The sequence below is a fragment of the Anastrepha obliqua genome, chromosome 4 (assembly GCF_027943255.1).
Source record: "Anastrepha obliqua isolate idAnaObli1 chromosome 4, idAnaObli1_1.0, whole genome shotgun sequence".
Taxonomy (NCBI): domain Eukaryota; kingdom Metazoa; phylum Arthropoda; class Insecta; order Diptera; family Tephritidae; genus Anastrepha; species Anastrepha obliqua.
This window is the reverse complement of record NC_072895.1, coordinates 92,070,481-92,088,802: the sequence shown is the minus strand read 5'-3', so window position 1 is coordinate 92,088,802 and position 18,322 is coordinate 92,070,481. Positions and strand designations below refer to the sequence as shown.

At 34.8% G+C, this 18,322-nt stretch overlaps 1 protein-coding gene across 11 annotated transcripts in view; it reads left to right on the top strand.

Moving 5' to 3' along the window:
• LOC129243998 (growth factor receptor-bound protein 2) overlaps positions 1–18,322 on the top strand; it is a 61,844-nt gene that overhangs the window by 7,830 nt on the left and 35,692 nt on the right. The gene's annotated exons all lie outside the window — the stretch shown is intronic.

The window sequence follows — 18,322 nt, the reverse complement described above, 5'->3', positions numbered from 1 at the left end:
GTTTTAAAGCATCAATCGTCTCTGGATGGTTCGCGTAGCATTTGTCCTTAACGGCTCCCCACAAAAAATAGTCCAACGGGCTTAAATCACAGCTTCGAGGCGGCCAATTGATATCGGAATTCAAAAACGGTAGCCAAAAGTTCGTGTGTAACTTTGGCAGTGTGACAAGTTGCACCGTCCTGTTGAAACCAAATGTCGTCCATGTCATCCTCTTCAATTTGTGGAAACAAAAACTCGTTGAGCATGTCACGGTAACGTTCGCCATCTACTGTAACCGCGGCTCCTCGCTCATTTTCGAAAAAAAAAAATGGCCCGATGATGCCGCCAGACCAAAAACCGCACCAAACAGTGACTCGTTGTGGATGCATTTGCTTCTCTACAGTAGCGTGTGGATTTTCTGAGCCCCAAATCCGACAATTTTGTTTATTGACGTAGCCACCGATGTGAAAATCAGAAAATAAGAAGAAGACTCACCACTTTGGAAATAGGTTTTCAATATTTCCCAATTTTGTTCAAGCGTATAGCGTCCCATTTCGTAAATGTCAAACCTTAAAGTAAATTATGAACACATTTGGCATGCCATTTGTGTTACCATTCTCAAAAAAATAGGTAGTTCAAAAAAAAAAACTCTATATGGCCCACCCTGTATAAAGGGTTAGAGAAATGTAGCTCACATACGAGTTTTTTTTTTTTTGAAAATAACTTCAAATGCGGAGAAGTTGACCTTTTCGGAATTTATGGCATTTTTAGAGAAAGCAAACTACTTCTACTACTTTACCGAAAGGACTGTCGCTTAGGTAGCATTCAATAAAAATGTATGGGAAATATTTTATACGGTTGCAGCAACAATCACAATAACACCAACAACATTTTTAATTTAATAAGAATTTATTTTGGTTGAAAACGCAGCAGGGCATCCTGTCAACCCAATTGAGGAACTCGCGAAAAGCTTGGATGATAATCGCCCTGCAAGCCTGAACCAAATCGATTTCATTAATGGGGTACCTTGCCTGAATGCTAGATACCAGGTTTGCTGTTGTTGTTGTAGCAGCATAAACATTCCCATATATATATGAGGAATGCTGCTGAAGTGACAGTCCTTGGCCGGATATTAATCCGGGTCGTTCCGGTAACGTAGAACCGACTGTCGTGGGAAACGTGTCACCAGGTTTGCTCATTAGATATGAGGGAACTTTGGATTCTACGTCATTCGTTTTGTGTTTCACAATATTTAGATTTAGCTCAGGGAAACAAAATTTAGCTTTAGCTTACTGAAACACAAAACGGATGACGTCGGCATACCCGCCAAATTCGCTCAGAGCCAAATAACGGTCTGCTAGGTAGCATCTCCTTTAAAAATCTATTCACCATGGAATAGACTAGTAAATGAGTAGAGGCCTGGAAATGTTCCCCTCTCGCGAAGGAATTATAATTGCCCATTTGCATTAAAGCGAATCCATACAAGGTGATACCAATAGTACAAAAACTCCATTAACATGTATTTGATTTTCTTAATTTGGTGGTTTGAATGTCAAAATTTCCATCAAACTGCAAAGAAAAGAAACAACAACAAAAAATTATTTGTTTGAATAGCAAATTAAAAAAAATCACCTGTTCGTGGTTTATATCTATGAAATGTGACGTATTACGTTGTGGTATACCCGATTAAAATATTTTTTATTAAACAATTTAATTTAATCGTTAAGTATTTGCTTAAATAGCTATTATTTGTTGCGAGTTGATAATTTTTGAATTGTATTCTTTCTATTTTCCTATGTTTCCAATGAATATTTAAATGGCACCCCTTAAAATAATAAAAAAATAATTAAAGTTTTCTTTAAAATGTCTTGCGTTGTGAACTCAAGTGAAATTTGTAAATATTTTTAAATATTTTTTTAAATAAGTAGACATTTTTATTAAAAAAATAAGTGGCAACCCCCTGGCGGCCGCCGTAGCCGAATGGGTTGGTGCGTGACTACCATTCGGAATTCACAGAGAGAACGTAGGTTCGAATCTCGGTGAAACACCAAAATTAAGAAAAACAATTTCTAATAGCGGTCGCCCCTCGGCAGGCATTGGCAAACCTCCGAGTGTATTTCTGCCATGAAAAAGTTCCTCATAAAAAATATCTGCCGCTCGGAGTCGGCTTAAAACTGTAGGTCTCTCCATTTGTGGAACAACATCAAGACGCACACCACAAATAGGAGGAGGAGCTCGGCCAAACACCCAAAAAGTGTGTACGCGCCATTTATATATATATATATAACCCTTCTCAAAATGTTTCTGTTGTGTATGTTCTTGTATGCCTTTTCCTTTCATAGCCCTCTAGAATATTTTAACAATCATATTTATTTAATTTAAATTTTTCTATAAGTGGCAACCCTGTTAAAATATCTATTGGCCTTTTCAAAATCCTTTCGTTTGACACCTATTTTGTAATACTTTCTCAAGATACATATTTGATTAATTGAAAAACCTACCTCCATTTTACAGGGTTGCCTGTAAACTATCTGAAAAAATATATTATATATCAGTTCAAAGTTTCTCACACAACTTTCTGATGTAGGAATACCCATTTTCTACGTTGGCAAAAAGATGACAATTTAGTTTTTTAGGGACGTCACTTTGTTCGATATGAAAGGGTTGAGATATTTAAATGAGGTATAGAGCAATCGATATAGTAGCTTCGAAGTATGTACATAAAATAAAAAACTTATCAATAAATTATCAAATTAAACGTCAAATATTAATTATTTAATTCATGTCTTGAATTTCAGTAAAAAACCCTAATTTAAACCAAATTTTTGTATGAGAATTGGGTTTCTGTCAGACTTCCTTCAATTTTGTCCCGTTTCGTTCAAAGAATATTGGGCGACACGGACGCCATCGTGTTTCAGTTTCTTTTGTCATGCTGAAAAGGATCTGTTATGCACAGCCACCTTAAGTGGTTCCTGGACTATGTTGTAAAATACCATTTTCCGCTCCAGATTCCTTTTTGCGCGTGTGGTTTTTATAACAGCAGACATAATAAAAATAAGCTGAAGTGACAGGCTTTGGCCGGTTATACATAGATACAACTACATACATACATCCGGCTCATTCCGATTATGTTGAGCCTTAAGGGGTTAGGTGGGTTTGAAAATTTCAAAAAATCGATTTTTTTTTTTTGTCTTATTAAATAGTATAATATGTTTAAAATATTCTCCTAAAATTTCAAATTGATCCGAGTAAAATTCTACGAGATAGACCCTTCAGAAGTTCCGCCCATCAGGCCATGTCAGTGCAGCGTTTCGCAGGTATACGCGTTTATCTCAAAACTCGATTTTTTAAGTCGGTGGACACGATTTCTCGAAAAGTTATGAAGCGATTTTGTTCAAATTTTGCACACATCTTTGGAATAACATTATCAAGTTAATGAACGAAGGATTTTTTTTTATTTTTATTACAACTAATTTTTTCGAGCCAACACATGACGAAAATTTGACCAAAAAATGTGTTTTTTTGTTCAAAGTCTGTCAAAAATTCAAATTAAATTTTTTTTTTTTTTCCTTCGTCCAGTAACGAGATTTATCCATGTACTAACGAAATATTTTTGGTTTTTTGATTTTAGATGAACCAATAATGAGTTATGCTGTCCACGGCAAGAGCATTTTTTTGTGAGACGTTAAGGGAGATGAGGTACCAACGGCTGAGTTTTCGGAATTTTTAAATAAAAATTTCACAAAATACTGTTTAAATATGTATCTTTGATATGCTGAATTGTTTAAATAAAATATATGATTGTATATATTAAAAAAAAAATAGTAAAAATACCCTTTTTTTGAACCTCTGTAACCCACCTAACCCCTTAAACCGCCGGCTATGTTCAAGACTGTCGATCTCCTCACGTCTTTTTTTTTCTTTTGTTTTGTTATTGTATCGGGCGTTTTTAAGAGCTTGAGAACTTAAAATGATGATACAAAACATAATTCTTTGAATGAATTCATGGTATCCATTTTTTAAATATGATATTCGGCAAATGTCCGCCGCGGCTATGAATTACATGGTCCAATGGGGGCTTGAATGGTTGTATTTATTGTAAGAGTATAAAATATTCCCCAAAGTTTTTTCGGAATGCAGCTGAAGTGACAGTCCGGATTTAAATCCGGCTCGATCTCCGGTCAAATTTTGGTTAAATTATTTCATAAGCCTAGTGGAAATTTCAGACCGGTGGATAAAACGAACTACTTTTTATTTTTTATATATATAATATATATTATTTTTTTTTGTATATTTTTAATTTTTTTTTTTTTTTGTTTTTTATATATTTTTTTTTTTAATTTATTTTTTATATATTTTATTTATTTATTTATTTTTTTTTATATTTATATATTTTTTTTAATTTAGTTAAATTTTTTTTCTTAATTAATGGCCTTCTAGAATGAACTTGTGCAGCTATATATGATATTATATTTTGTACTCGCGCTCAAAGCCATCAAGTAGAATGCATTCATCATTCTAGTCCAGTAATTAAATCACGCACTTTAATTTAAATAAAATTTAGTTCAACAACAGAAATATGAATATTCCAGAATGGTCGTTATCCATTCACCGCATAAGACCATTAGCGGGGACCACCTGCTATGTGGGGAAAAGGACTTTAAAAGTGCATATAGTTACATATCTTTTATGTTGTATTTGCTTTGTGTACATACGTATTTTCGCGTTGTAAAAATATATATACATATATGTACATATATTGGGGACGGGGGGTTCGTTGTCTATAACTCGCACAACACGAATGCCATATAAATATTGTTTATATTCTCGTATTCATTGCATGACTCAGTTGTGTGAATAAGTTCATTTTTTTTTTACATGCATAGTGTTTTACATAGTCGTACGTTATCGTTAAGCTTCCAAGAAGTGAATGTTGGCGCAGTCCCATGTGAGCACTCAACACTCACTCACTCGCTCATTCAGTGACTTATCTACCAAATGGCTTAGCAAATGCTCAGTCTTCCAGTTATTCATATGCAAATCTGCATAACAACAAAAATGCATCGAGTTCAACGTCATCGTCATTGCCCCATCTCTAGTCAACCAGCCAGCCACAGTCACCAACTAGTCGACGTGTGTTTTGCCAGCTCGTTAAGGTGAAAAGTAAATACATGCGGGGTTCAAGAGATTTTCCACACAGCGAAATGGCACAAAAAAAAACCAAAAAAACGAAAAACAAAGAAAAGAAAGCAATTCAAAGCATGAAGAAAATAAAAATTTATAAAGAAATGCATAGTTTTGTGGGAAAGAACAGCTTTTGGGTTTTTGCAATTTTCTACTTCATCAGCGTAATTCAATTCGAGTTGTGTGTTGTCAACAAGCGCTGGGTGAACAATCTTGCTGGAAACAACCCTACTTTTCTCCATGCCACAACCCCCTCCTTTCGATCGCTCACTTATTAAATTTAAGTTCGTTGTAAACCCCAGACACTTTTTAATCTGTTGCTTTCTCGGAACGTGGAAATTAATACGCCAACTTGCAGCCACCCACTGTGTCATTTAAGCCAGGTAACATTTGTGTGTGGTAAATTCCTTCGAACTTTTAAGCTGGAAGAAAATTTGAGAACACATCTAAGGGGAAGTTTTAAACTTTCTTTTTGAAGCTTTGCCAGCAAAATAAAATCAAAAATACCAACATCAAGTTTGAGTGCATTTTATTTGGGAAAAGTTAATTGAATGTAATTAAGATTTTTTCAAGTGAATTCTTTCATTGCCTATTGTTTATTTGAAATTTGTATGGCTTGGCATTTCTTTTGGGAGGACTTATTTTTATCTTGCTTTTAAATAAATTTAAGTTTTTCGATTGAATTTTTTCGCTTGTGTTTTGAAGTGCTAGTGACAGACGTTTTTAGTTGATAAAACGTGTGGATTGAGTACTTAATTTTTATTTTGGGTTGGGTTTATTCATAGTTTGGGTGTAGGAATTTTTTAAATTTATTTAAGTTTCACGGAATGACTGTTGAATCTGTGTTGTTGTTGTTGTTGTTGTAGCAGCATAAACATACCCCATACATATATGGGGTGGTCAAAAAATGTTGCTGGCATCATGTTGCTGACGCGTTGAGTGGTGTTTTCACCGCGTGAACTGAGTACTATAGTAAAGGGTTTTTCAGTAAGAGCGCTTCAACTTTTGAAGTTTTTTGAATAAAACACAAACGGTTTGACTTTTTTAACTAATTTTTTTTTTTATTATCGAGTTTGAACATATACATTTAAGTATGAAATTCGATTTCTTTTGCATGACCACCGCGTGCACGTTTTACGAAGTCCAATCGTTGAACCCAATTTTCGACCACTCTTTTGCATAAATCGGCCGAAATTCCAGCAATTTCGCGTTCAATATTGGCTCTGAGCTCACAAATCGTCGCCGGCTTGTTACTGTAGACCAATGACTTCACATAACCCCAAAACGGGACGGCTTGTTAAATGGCCGTAATGCTCTTAAAGTAGCAGAACAGAACGATTATTTTCATAAAAAATTTGCACGATTTGTAATCGTTGCTCAAGTGTGTAGCGTTCCATGATGAAATGTATACTAATGAAGTTTACAAATGACAAGCGAAAAATAAAAAATATTGCGTCGTTCGCCCTCCCTATCGGAAAAAAGTTGAAGCGCACCTATTAAAAAACCCTATACTTTGCTGTGAGATACAACCGAAATTTCACGCATATTTCACGGCATTGCAATTTGTATGGATTTTGACAGCCATTTCGCGTGAAAGGTGAACTGGGTATTATGCTTTAGGGTGTGCGGAAATGAGCTCTTATGGTTTCTACAAGTTTCAAAAAGTCATACTATACTGTGTCGAGCTGTTTCCACGAAATGGTTCGCAAGAATCGCGAGTGCTTAACTTGTCTATCGACGTTTATGAATATTCACCGGGACGTTCCCACGACAGTCCGTTCTACGTAACCGGAACGGCCCAGATTTATATCCGGACAAGAACTGTCACTTCAGCAGCATTCCTCGTATATGCACGGGGATTGTTTATGCTGCTACAACAACAACAATATTCACCAAGTATTCGCGAGATTATAATAACTATGAAGGGGTTACTGTTTTACCCTTCAATGAAGCTCCAAATTTTGTTTTCAGCTCTGGATAGACCTACTACTTCTAGGAGCAAATTAAAAACAAATGAAAACCTACTTCCCAGAGCCGCAAAAGCTCTTACACTTCTACCAAAAGCCAACCCAAAAACGTAAACTTGCAAGTATCCAATATATTTTGGTTCGTTCCATGATTTATTTTTCAGTCTATGATGCAAATGATGCTGCAAGACCTTAAAAAACTATGTGGTTTAATAAAATCGGTGCGAATTCAGTAGAAGCGGTATTTTAATTTCATCCCTGGAATACCAAGGGATATACATATAATAATAATGGGTTGGTGCGTGACTGCCATTCAAAAGTGCGTAGGCTCGAATCTCCGTGCGTGAAACCCCAAAGTGATTGAAATTTTTTTTTTTAACAGCGATCGCCCCTCGGCAGGCAATGGAAAATCCCTGAGTGTATTTTTGCCATGAAAAAGCTTCTCATAAAAAAATATCTGCCGTTCGGAGTCGAATTAAAACAGTAGGTCATTCCATTTGTGGCACAACATCAAGACGCCCGCCACAAATAGAAGGGAGGAGCTCTGCGAAACACTCAAAAAAAGTGTTAGCGCCAATTAGATATATTTAATTATAATAATAAAAGCGAAAAAAAAATTTTTCTGCTGGTATTCTGTTTTAATGCATAAAGTCTGATGCGAAAAGCGCCAAATTATTCATTCTTAGCTTATAAAGTTTGCGTCGATAAGAAGTTTGATAAAAGAAAGTCCGTACCAACATAAGAAAATCACTAAGAATATTCACTTTTAAACTTGATATTTCATTATTTTGCATGTTTTCGCTATTATTAATCATTATTCTTGAACTCAGGTCGATAGCCTCTGTAGCTGGTGGCTCATTTTGTAATGCAGACATTTATAATTATATTTATTTTAAATTATAAATAATTAATTAGAAATAAATAAATATTCTTGAATTAAAAAGACTCCATCAAAATTTGCGTGATTGTAGTTTATAATAAAATTCTAGTAAATCAATAATTCGTAAAAATCCGAAAAATTGCTCCGATTTCTGCATACATATACGGGGAATGCTTCTGAAATGACAGTCCTTGGAAGGATATAAATCCAGGTCGTTCCGGTTACGACAAACCGTCTGTCGTGGGTTATATGCTACCTGTAGAGCTAGGCCTAGCTTAGCCCCCCACACTAAAGTGCGCATTCCACTGATCGGCCCTGCAACTTCTTTGAGCCAGTTAATAGAATTTTTGATTTTATTTATCGGATGCCGCACGAGTAGAAAATTATTATATCCTTTCATATTCGTGCAACTTCAGTCATGTTTATAGAATTTAGCTGTCTGTCAAACAGATGTTTGCCTCGGTAAACTTCACTTAAGTAAGTACGCCTAGTTCAGCCGTCAGTTTTAGTTTTCATCATCGTCACCGTCACCGACACCGGCAACGTAACCATGGCCGTGTGCAATGCAGTGAAAATGCTGCAAAATCAAACAGCAACAAAAATGAAGAAAAATTACTGAAAAAAAGGTGAAAATAATCAGCAGCAGACAGAACAAAAATTTAACAAAGAATGGAAAAAATTATGCAGCAATGCCAAAGTGAGCCCGAATGTGTGAATGTGTGCAATAACAACAATAGTAATAATATAATAATACATAATAACAACGGCGAAAGCAATGCAACAGCCTTTAAAAGCAAGCAGCTACAGCAACAGCAACACTATCACTTATTTTTCAGTTTTGCCGCACTACTCAACACTGTCTCGACCGGCTGTTGACTGTCATCAATTGTAGTGTTACCCATCTGTTCTTGTTTCTCTTGTTGTTGCTGTTGTTTTTCTTACATTTTTTCACATGATTTTTTCTGTGCATTGTTGTTTGTTTTCTGACGTTTGCTGTTGGTGGTTGGCTGATTTCGTTTGGTGATACTTGCACTGGTTCCTTTTTGTTGTTATTATTGCTTATTCATTACTTTTTCTTTTGCTCTTACCATTGTTGTTGTTGTTCTTGTTGTTGTTGTTGTGTTGAGTGCAATGTGCCGTGAGTACCAGAAAATAAATAAGCACAAAAAATTAGGCCGATTGCCAGCAGCAACAGCAGCCAATATTGCAACAACAACAAACATGCAGTCAAATAATAATAACAACAACACCACTCTTGCAGTCAAATAACAACAATAACAAACGTTGAGGGAGAGCGCAGAATGGTAAAATAGTTGAGCATCAGCAGCAGCCCTTGAGCAACAGAACAGCAGCTGTTGGGGCGTCTGCCAGCCAGCGCAGCGGACAAGCGACTTGGTAACGAGTTGATATGCAGTAAACTCTGTGCCGCTTCACATGCAGACATGCATTCTGACATAAACCCGAGTATTTTCATAGTTTCATGATACAGTGGTGAAAGAAAAAACATAAAAAAGTGATTGCATTGTTGATAACAGATTTTGCTACTTTTATTATAATATTTTTAGCTGTAATAATAAAAGAAGTCATGCCGTTACCACCGTGGCCGAATGGTCTTGCCTTAAGGGGTTAGGCGTAGTCAAAGGCCCGAAAAAATGATGATTTTTGATAATTTTGTTTTGGTAGTCAATTGCTTTATTTTACAAAAATAAAAACATAGCATTTGACTTGACTTTAGCAAAATTTCAAAACAAAAAAATTAATAATTGTAAAAATTATCGTTGTTTGTTTGGAGCCCGTATCTCCAGAAGTCCCTTGCGGTTATCATCACAAATTCTTGGAAATTCATCTAAAATCAATCGGACAAGAGAAAGAAGAAGAATAGATAATCTTGTGCCTGATCGAAGCTTCTTTTTTTTCAAAATTAACAATATCCCGGCTTCAGAAAATATTTTTCATATTTTCGACAAAAAAAAACGACAATTAATTGTTTAAAAAAATCGAAATTTTTTTACCAAAAAATCTTTCGATCAGGCACGAGGTTCTTATGTTTTTCAAAGCAATATAAATTTTATTGAAATATACCAAGCGGTTTTTATATTAAGTTACAGTGATCACCAGTTCAAAAAACATAGTTTTGAGAAAAACGCAATTAAAGTTTTTCTATCGCGCAGCGGAGCGCCCAAGCGTCCTTTGTTAATTGTTGAATAACTCGAAAAGTATTTATCAGATTCACTTCAAATTTTCACACAAGATATTTAATTAAGAATTATACTTAAAGAAAATGCAAAAAAATCCAATTTTTTTTTAATTCTGACTGAAATCTTCAAATAACATTTTCACTTATTCTTATTATCATTGTTATTAGGGTTGTATTCTTAAATTCTTAAACTGTGAAATAATTTTGGGTTTGTGTTTGAAAATAAATTATGTAAAATAAAGTAAAAAATAAATCATGTGAATCAACCTTTAGCGTAAACACCACCTATTCTGTTTTTATACCCGCCACTGTACACAATACCAAATGTTGCCTATGTCCCTGACACGAGCATCAATTGTGTCTGGGGGTCTGTGCTAACTCGCAAAAGGTTCTCGCCCGCCGTGGCAACAGCGTTGGCGACTATGTTACTGTTGATGCATTCATGTTGCTATTGTTATTGCTGTGCTGTGATCGCCTATGCGCTTGGTTTCCTGTTTTCTTCGTTTTTGTTTTTTTTTTTGCTAGTGTTTTGCCGTATCGTCACCCACCGGCCGCCAGAAAAACAACTTTTTCTTACTTCACCCCTTTTGATGTGTGTACTTGCTTTGTTTAATCTTATTTATTTATAATTTTACTTTGTGCAATATTTTAGCTAACTTCTTTTGTGCTTGTCGCAGCCAAACGTTTGTTCGGTCAAATAGTCAAATAAATGATTTTTTTTTTAATTTTTTCTTTGTGTGGTTACATTCCTCTTTTGCTAAAAAAATATGCCTAGCAACATTGTTGCCAAGCAGCCCCTGAGCTGTTGATATTGAGGGGGAGAGGGGCGTTCAATTCAAAATTATTTGTCCCTCTCACTCTCTCTCGCGCAATCTGGCAGTCGATGTGAGTGCTTGCTTGTTTTTGGTTGATTATTTTTTTGACAACCGCTGTCTGTCCATTTTTTTAAGTCCTGTCTCCTCCAGTGTCTATAATTTCGTTGCCGGTTTCTTTGCTTCCCTTTGACGTTCCGTCCATCACATGCAACACGCATGCAATTCATATTCGCTCGCCATACTTGCGTACTTATAGTCATACTTATGCGTCGACTTTCTGTTTCTGTTGTGCATTTTTAGCTTTTTATGTACTCCTTACTTGCCTGCAACTTTTAGTTTCATTGCAATTCATTCCATTTGCACCCACTCTTCTTGCCCCCTCCTCTTATATTTCTCGTTTTTTGTTTACATACTTACACGCGCTGTAACTTGACTGCTTTTCTACTTGGTCAGACCAGTTTTTTTTTCCAGCTCATCTTTTTTTCTTCAATTTGTCTTTGTTCTTCTTTCTTTCAGTTCTTTATTCATTTTACAATTTACCATTCTTCTATGTGTACTCGGTCTTGGACCCGAACTCCAACTCGCCATTGCTATTTTTAATAACTTATTTACTCGCTAATCTGTGCTCTGAAGATTTTTTATGCTTGCGTGAAAATGATATGAGCTCAAGAGTGTTATGTTGCACAGCAGCAGCATGCATTCCATCCAGACTCCGTGCAGCGAGAGTTGCCACTTTCTTACAAATCTAACAAATTTGGGTTGAGTAACAAAAAAAAGTGGGCATGAATTTATTATTTAGTTGACTGTTGCCAGTTCTTATTTACATATGTAGCAACTATTACTCGTAATCGACTTATTATTGTTAAGTTGTGATTGCATATAATTTCTTTCTTTTTATCAAATTAGTTTAATTTCTTTTTCTCTTTTTTCAAATTAATTTAATATTTTTTCCGAGTTAATTAATTTTTTTTTTGTTTTTCAAATTAATTAAAAATTTTTTTTTTGTTTTCTAATTAGTTACATTTTTTCTCTTTCAAGTTAATTTAATTATTATTTTTTAATTAATACATTTTTTTTTATTAATTATTATTTTTTTTTTAATAGTGAAATTTTTTTTCAGTTAATATAATTCAAATTAGTTTTTCTTTTTTTTTTTCAAATTATTTAAATCTCACTCTTTTTTTTTCAAATTATTTAATTTTTTTTTTTTTATAAAAATATAGTTCATTTTCAACAATTGCCATTTTAATCCATGGCTGATCATCTAGCTAAACAAGGGGCAAGCATGTCCCTAATTGATCCTGAGCCTTGCTGTGGACTTATGCCGCATTTACAAATTTCTCAGAAAGTGGGAGGAGAAAAAATTCGTTGAGTACTGACGAAAGTCTATCGGTCAGCGACAAGCGTAGCAATTCCTAACGCCGAAGAAAAGAATTTCTAATAAACTACTTTCACGCAGCAGAGTAGACTTAGAGTTTTAACTGGTTACTTTGTAGGCCCCTGTAGCCTTGACATATCACTTAACCAAAACTGGTCTCTTTGGGGCTATCATCTGTCCCAATGGACACTGTGAAATGAACACTGAAAATTGAGAACAAATTATTTGTGAATGTACTGCACTAGGCAGAAAAAGGCTGCGCCACCTTGGTTTTATTGCCGTTCATTCAAATAAATTATGAAACAATAAACCCCAGAATATGCTAACATTTTTAAAAAGCCTTAAAAATGTAGGTCACCTCAATAGTAGTAACCTAAGTTTAGAACTTTGTAAAAATTTTTAAACATTCAACCAATTTTCGTAACAATTTCAATTTAAAAAAAAAATTTACTATACAGTTTTATAGCCTATTTAATTCCAATGTAATAAAGTGCAAACTTAAAGTGGTTCAACATTTTCGTTTTTTCTTTATGTAACGAATGTCTGATATAGTTTTTTATATGGAAGAGGAATGCGCTAAACCTCAGCGAAAAAATTGTCAAAAATCAACGCGTATTTTGAGCTATTTAAAACTTGCACTTTCTTGAATGGGCTATAAAACTGCATATACAGAATTTGTAAAAAAATTTTGAAATTTTAATCAAAATTTGTAGAATTTTTAAAATTTCGTACAAAATTTGAAACCATGTTAGGTTTTGTTATAGAATAATTAAAAAACAAAAATAAAATATTACTAATATTAATTAAAAAATAGTAATTGAAATTAATTAAAAAATAATAACTAAAATTAATTAAAAAAATAATAACTAAAATTAGTTAAAAAAATAATAAAAATGAATTAAAAAATAAAAATTAAAAACTAATAGTTAAAATTAATTAAAAAAAAAAATAAAATTAATGAAACAACATTAATGAAAAATAATAATAATAATTAAAATTAATTAGAAAAATATGTAAACTTATGAATATGTGGTGACAGTATCGTGGGGTACATGATGGATTAATTTTTCGAAAATTTTTAATTTTTAAATTTTTTTTTTTGCATTTTTTTTTATTTGATTTTTTAAATGAAGAACCTTTCAAGAATATTCTGTGAAAATTTTAGATGAATCGGAGCAAAACTTTCAAAGATACAGCCATGTAAGTGTTGCTACCTACCTGGCTCAACCGCGTTTAGCGTTAGCGTTAAAGCGTTTTTCACACAACTTACGTTTTCACAGTCGGTGCCCCTCATAACTTTGAAACTACTGCACCGGTCCTTTTGAAACTTTGAACACTTTTTCTGTAGATGTTTTACAAGGTAACGCCGAAGAGTTTTTTTCGAATTTGTTGATACTTTTGTTTTTACGGTAACTAATTCACCGATTTTTTACGCGAAAATCGTGTTTTTGACTTTAACGTGTTCCCAAAAATCGAAAAATTTAATTTCAAAAAACTCTCTCGGCGTTACCCGGAGAAAACGATTATCTAACGAAAAAACTTTGGTTTTTTGACTTCAGATGATTTAACACCGAGTTATGAGGGGCACCGCAAAACTACTTTTTTTGAGATGCGTCCGAATAATTTCTGCCATTCCTTCCGTATTTTTAAATATTTTTGGATGAAAATTTCACAAAATATACTTCAAATGCTATAGTTTTATGTAGTAAAAGATTTGACGAATAAATTTGACTGTGTCATCAAAAAAAAATCATAACAATGTGCCTTTTTTTCCATGAATTAACGTTACCCCCCTTTAAATCTTTTCACCATGCGCAGATATGTATGGGGAATATTTATGCGGCCACAACAAAAACATTCGTCAAAACTCCAGTTAAAAGTGCTACAGCCAAATACGTATTTCACTTTGGGTATTTTTTTTCTACTTCTATATGAATGGTAGACAATCATTCCCACCCATGGCATCCCTGCAGCCAGCGCTATCTGGTGAATATGCACATTTATTGTCGTTAGTTGTACTGTCCCTAAGGTGTTGCTTGGAACGTATATCCACACTAAATATTTCTTGGCAATTTCCTTGTTTTTTTCTTCTCATTTTACTTTTTTTTTTTTGTTTTATTTTTTACCTTATGCACTCTAAAGGTACTTAAATTGGTTGCATGTGTTGCATGTAATGCTGCTATCTGGTTTTTCCGCCATTCTAATTCTATTTTGTTTCGCCACACTTTCAAAGGTCAAGCCCATTTCCGTAGATGCATAAAATTTCTTTGGTGTACAGACATTTAAACGAGCAAATAAAATGGGAATTTTTAGTCAACAACAACCAACAATTTCTTACATCTTAGCTGATGATAAAAAAGCTGTAACCCATTTTTGATGCGGTCGCATTACTGGAACCTGTCGAGGTCGATGCGGCAATCGAGTGAGGTCATCTAACGGCAGTTCCAGGAAATGTATTACTTCAAAAGGAAAAATATTAGAGGCATTGGCTTAAGCGGCATATGAAAGTTGGTTGTTGTGACGATCGGGGTTGGGCGGCGTCAGAAAGAGAAGACTTCTTAATAAAATAATTTCTCAGGCAGATTTGTGATTGCTTGACTCAGTAGTTCACAATACGAATCACGAAGGGAAAATACGTGATATTTTAAAAATGTTTAACAGTGTCTATGAATTTGATACTGTAACAGCCAATTATGCACAATTTTCGTTTCATCGATTATGTGTCGGTAATTTTGACGTCAAAGATATGCAACGCGCTCCGGAAAACCAGTTGTCGAAAATGTCCATAAAATAATGAAAATCGTCGAGCGCAAGCATTTTTTCAATTATCCAGCAGTTAAACATTGCACAAAAACTCTTTGAATTCATTTGAATAAGGTTGGATATACAAAATTTACGGCAAAAAAAACCTCTCTGACCGAATTTCTATCTGCGAATCGCAATATTAAATTTTACGCAAACTTGTTGATATCATCTTCCAGCTATATCAATAAGCGTCTTAAGCTAAAATAAAAATAATGTTACGCTTAAAATTTTTTAAATTGATTTCTAAAAGTCATTTTAAAAAGAGTCCTAGTCGCCACGTTAAGCATTTTTTCGACAATATCGCTCATATTTTCGTATTAAATCTTCTATCTATACCCCGTCGTTTTGTTTACTCTATGAACTTAAAATATTTATTTTGCCGCGCCATCTCCTACCAACCTTGCAATTTATATTTTTTAGTTGCGATTTTCGTTCACCCGAATAATCGTTTATTCATATTTTATGACATGCTAGGGTGGCTCAATAAGTTCACATAAAGAGTACTCAATTCATCAACAGAAAGTTTAACATTCCATCATAGTATTCTGCTAGCTCGATATACTACATCAAACGCGTTTTCAAATTTATCGGTTGCCCCCAATACCACAATTTCTCGAAGACAACAAAATACGCGTTTATTTTATTTCGCGTAGACGCGGGGCGCTAATCTGGAGAATATTCTGAATGAAAGACAGATTCGGAATAGATCAGTTGTTTCATTGCGACCCCGGACTTGCCCGTCAAATTAAATGTTTTTGTACTTCTTATCCACGTCGAATTTATATGAATAACTTTTGTCCTTTCTACTGTAATCGATGTAAATGACACCGCGCGCATCCCAAAAGACGGTCTCCTTGACTATATTAGCCGACAGATTCACCTGGATGTTGTTGTTGTTGTAACAGCAATTCTAAACTCTGTCAGTGCAGTGCAAATCACCGGTCGTCTTCGTCTAGCTCATCTAACGGTAGGACAAGAAACTTGCTATTTCGACAGATCGGACCTAGATGTTGTTGTTGCTGCTATTTTAACACTGCCCAGTGCAGTAAATTCATCGGTTGTCGTAATCTATCTCATTCAACGTAGGCTCCGGACACATGTGCCTTCGACTGGGGAATGGGGTGTTAGGCGAGCTCCATACGAACTCTACTTCGGTTAGACTTTAAGACCTACTCAGTCCTTAAAACTCATAGGGTATATGGCCCCTACAGATCTTGGCAACAGTCGCCCTTCGCCTCCACGGCTGCAATTTCGCACAATGCACCCAAAGCGGACCCTCCACGGTCCTCGGTTGTTGTTGTTGCAGCATAAACATTCCCCATACTTACATACGAGGAATACTGCTGAAGTGACAGTCCTTGGCCGGATATAAATCCGGGTCGTTTCGGTAACGTAGAACCGACTGTCGTGGAAACACTCACCTCTCATATCGGTCGTCTTCGATTCCGATTCACCACGAGAACTCCGTAGGCGCGACTCTTCCGTAATCTTCTGAGAATTTTGATGGATCAACCATTAAAAAATTACCCAAAGGTCGTATGAGGCCCGATTGTGCATCGCCAAACTTAGTTTTTAGTTTGTGTATTGGATTTTTCACTCAAAAGGTAATGGCTAATGATACCAAAACTAACTTTTTTTTTATTTTTGGGATTACCATTTCCAAATTTTTAAATTGACACACAACAATTTTTTTGTTTTTGTTTTGAAAGATGATTCTGGTACCCAGAGAAATGTTTGTTTTGAAGTGCCAACGCTAACTCTTCTAGTTTTCCGAAACCGTTTGATCCACCCTCGTATATACTTTGCAGTTTGTTTATAATTTCATTTTAAATCGCTCTTCCCCATTTCACCGCCATCAACAACAGCATTCGATTTTTTCAGTCGCACACATTTTTATATAAAATTAATATTCCGTCGACTAATGTTTTGCTTTTGGCGTTTTGATGTTTTTTTTATTTAAATGTGTATTGGTTTCTCTCATTTTCTGTTTATTTAATACCAGAGAAAAATCTTAAAATTTCCTATCAAAAAATCCTTTGCTTTTTACTCTGCCAAATTCCATATTTCCTCCACACTTTACTCTTGCTCCGCTTGTGCTTTTTTGTTGTTGTTATATTGATTACGTAAATTGATTCATGTTACTCACATTTTCCACATCAGCATCCACCAAGTCTCCATTTACACTGTCTCGTCGTTTGTTGTCACTTTTTCACTCTTCTAAGAGTTAGCAAGTAATTGAAGCATTTAGAACAAATTTTATTATTTAATTTTCGATGTACACTTTTGCTCGTTTTTCCAATTACATGAAGGCCGGATATTGTTTATTAAAACTTATACTTGATTGCACGGGTATGTGTAGATATGTGTTATTTTTCTCGTATATATGTACTTGGATGTGTGTGCTCATTTGGCATCGTTGATGGATTTTTGTGATTGAAAGCTTAGTGAAATTGATTGCTGCTATTGTTTTGACAGAAGAATTTGCGAGGCGTGGGATGGAATAAATATGGCAGATTACCCACCGAACCAAATTAGAAAGCTTGGCAGCCGGCTCTATATTACCAGAATGCCGCCCCAGTAAACTAGCCCTGTCTAGTGTACCGTATCCCACCCAGAAAGCTTATTAATAAATTGTGGCTTTTCTAAAGTTTTTATCTTCTTCCCTAATCTATCGTAAAAATATATTTAAGTCAGGCGTGACAGGTATATATTCCCTCTTGTACCCTACCCTATACCCTCTTGTGCAGCAGTAGATTTCTATGAGAAGCTTTTTCGGTAATCTAAGGTGGGCTATTGCTTGGCGGGCTTTGATCGGCATTTAGAGAAAATTTTACTGTAGCCGGCTTTATAAAAAATATGCTTCAAATGAATAAAACGAAAAATATTTTGGAACTCCCGATTTTCGTTATCCATTTTGCGACCCTAACCGGTGGCTTGTTTTTTTTTTTAAAGCAAATTGAATAATTGTTTTAGTTAGATTATCCTAGGCCGAAATGTGCTTCAGGATGTCGATACAAGTCTTTTAAATGTAGTCTTCTTTAGACTGCCTTCTTTTCAAAGTCATATTGGTGAAGTTAATAAAATTTGACAATATACAAACTAACAACATTTTATTGA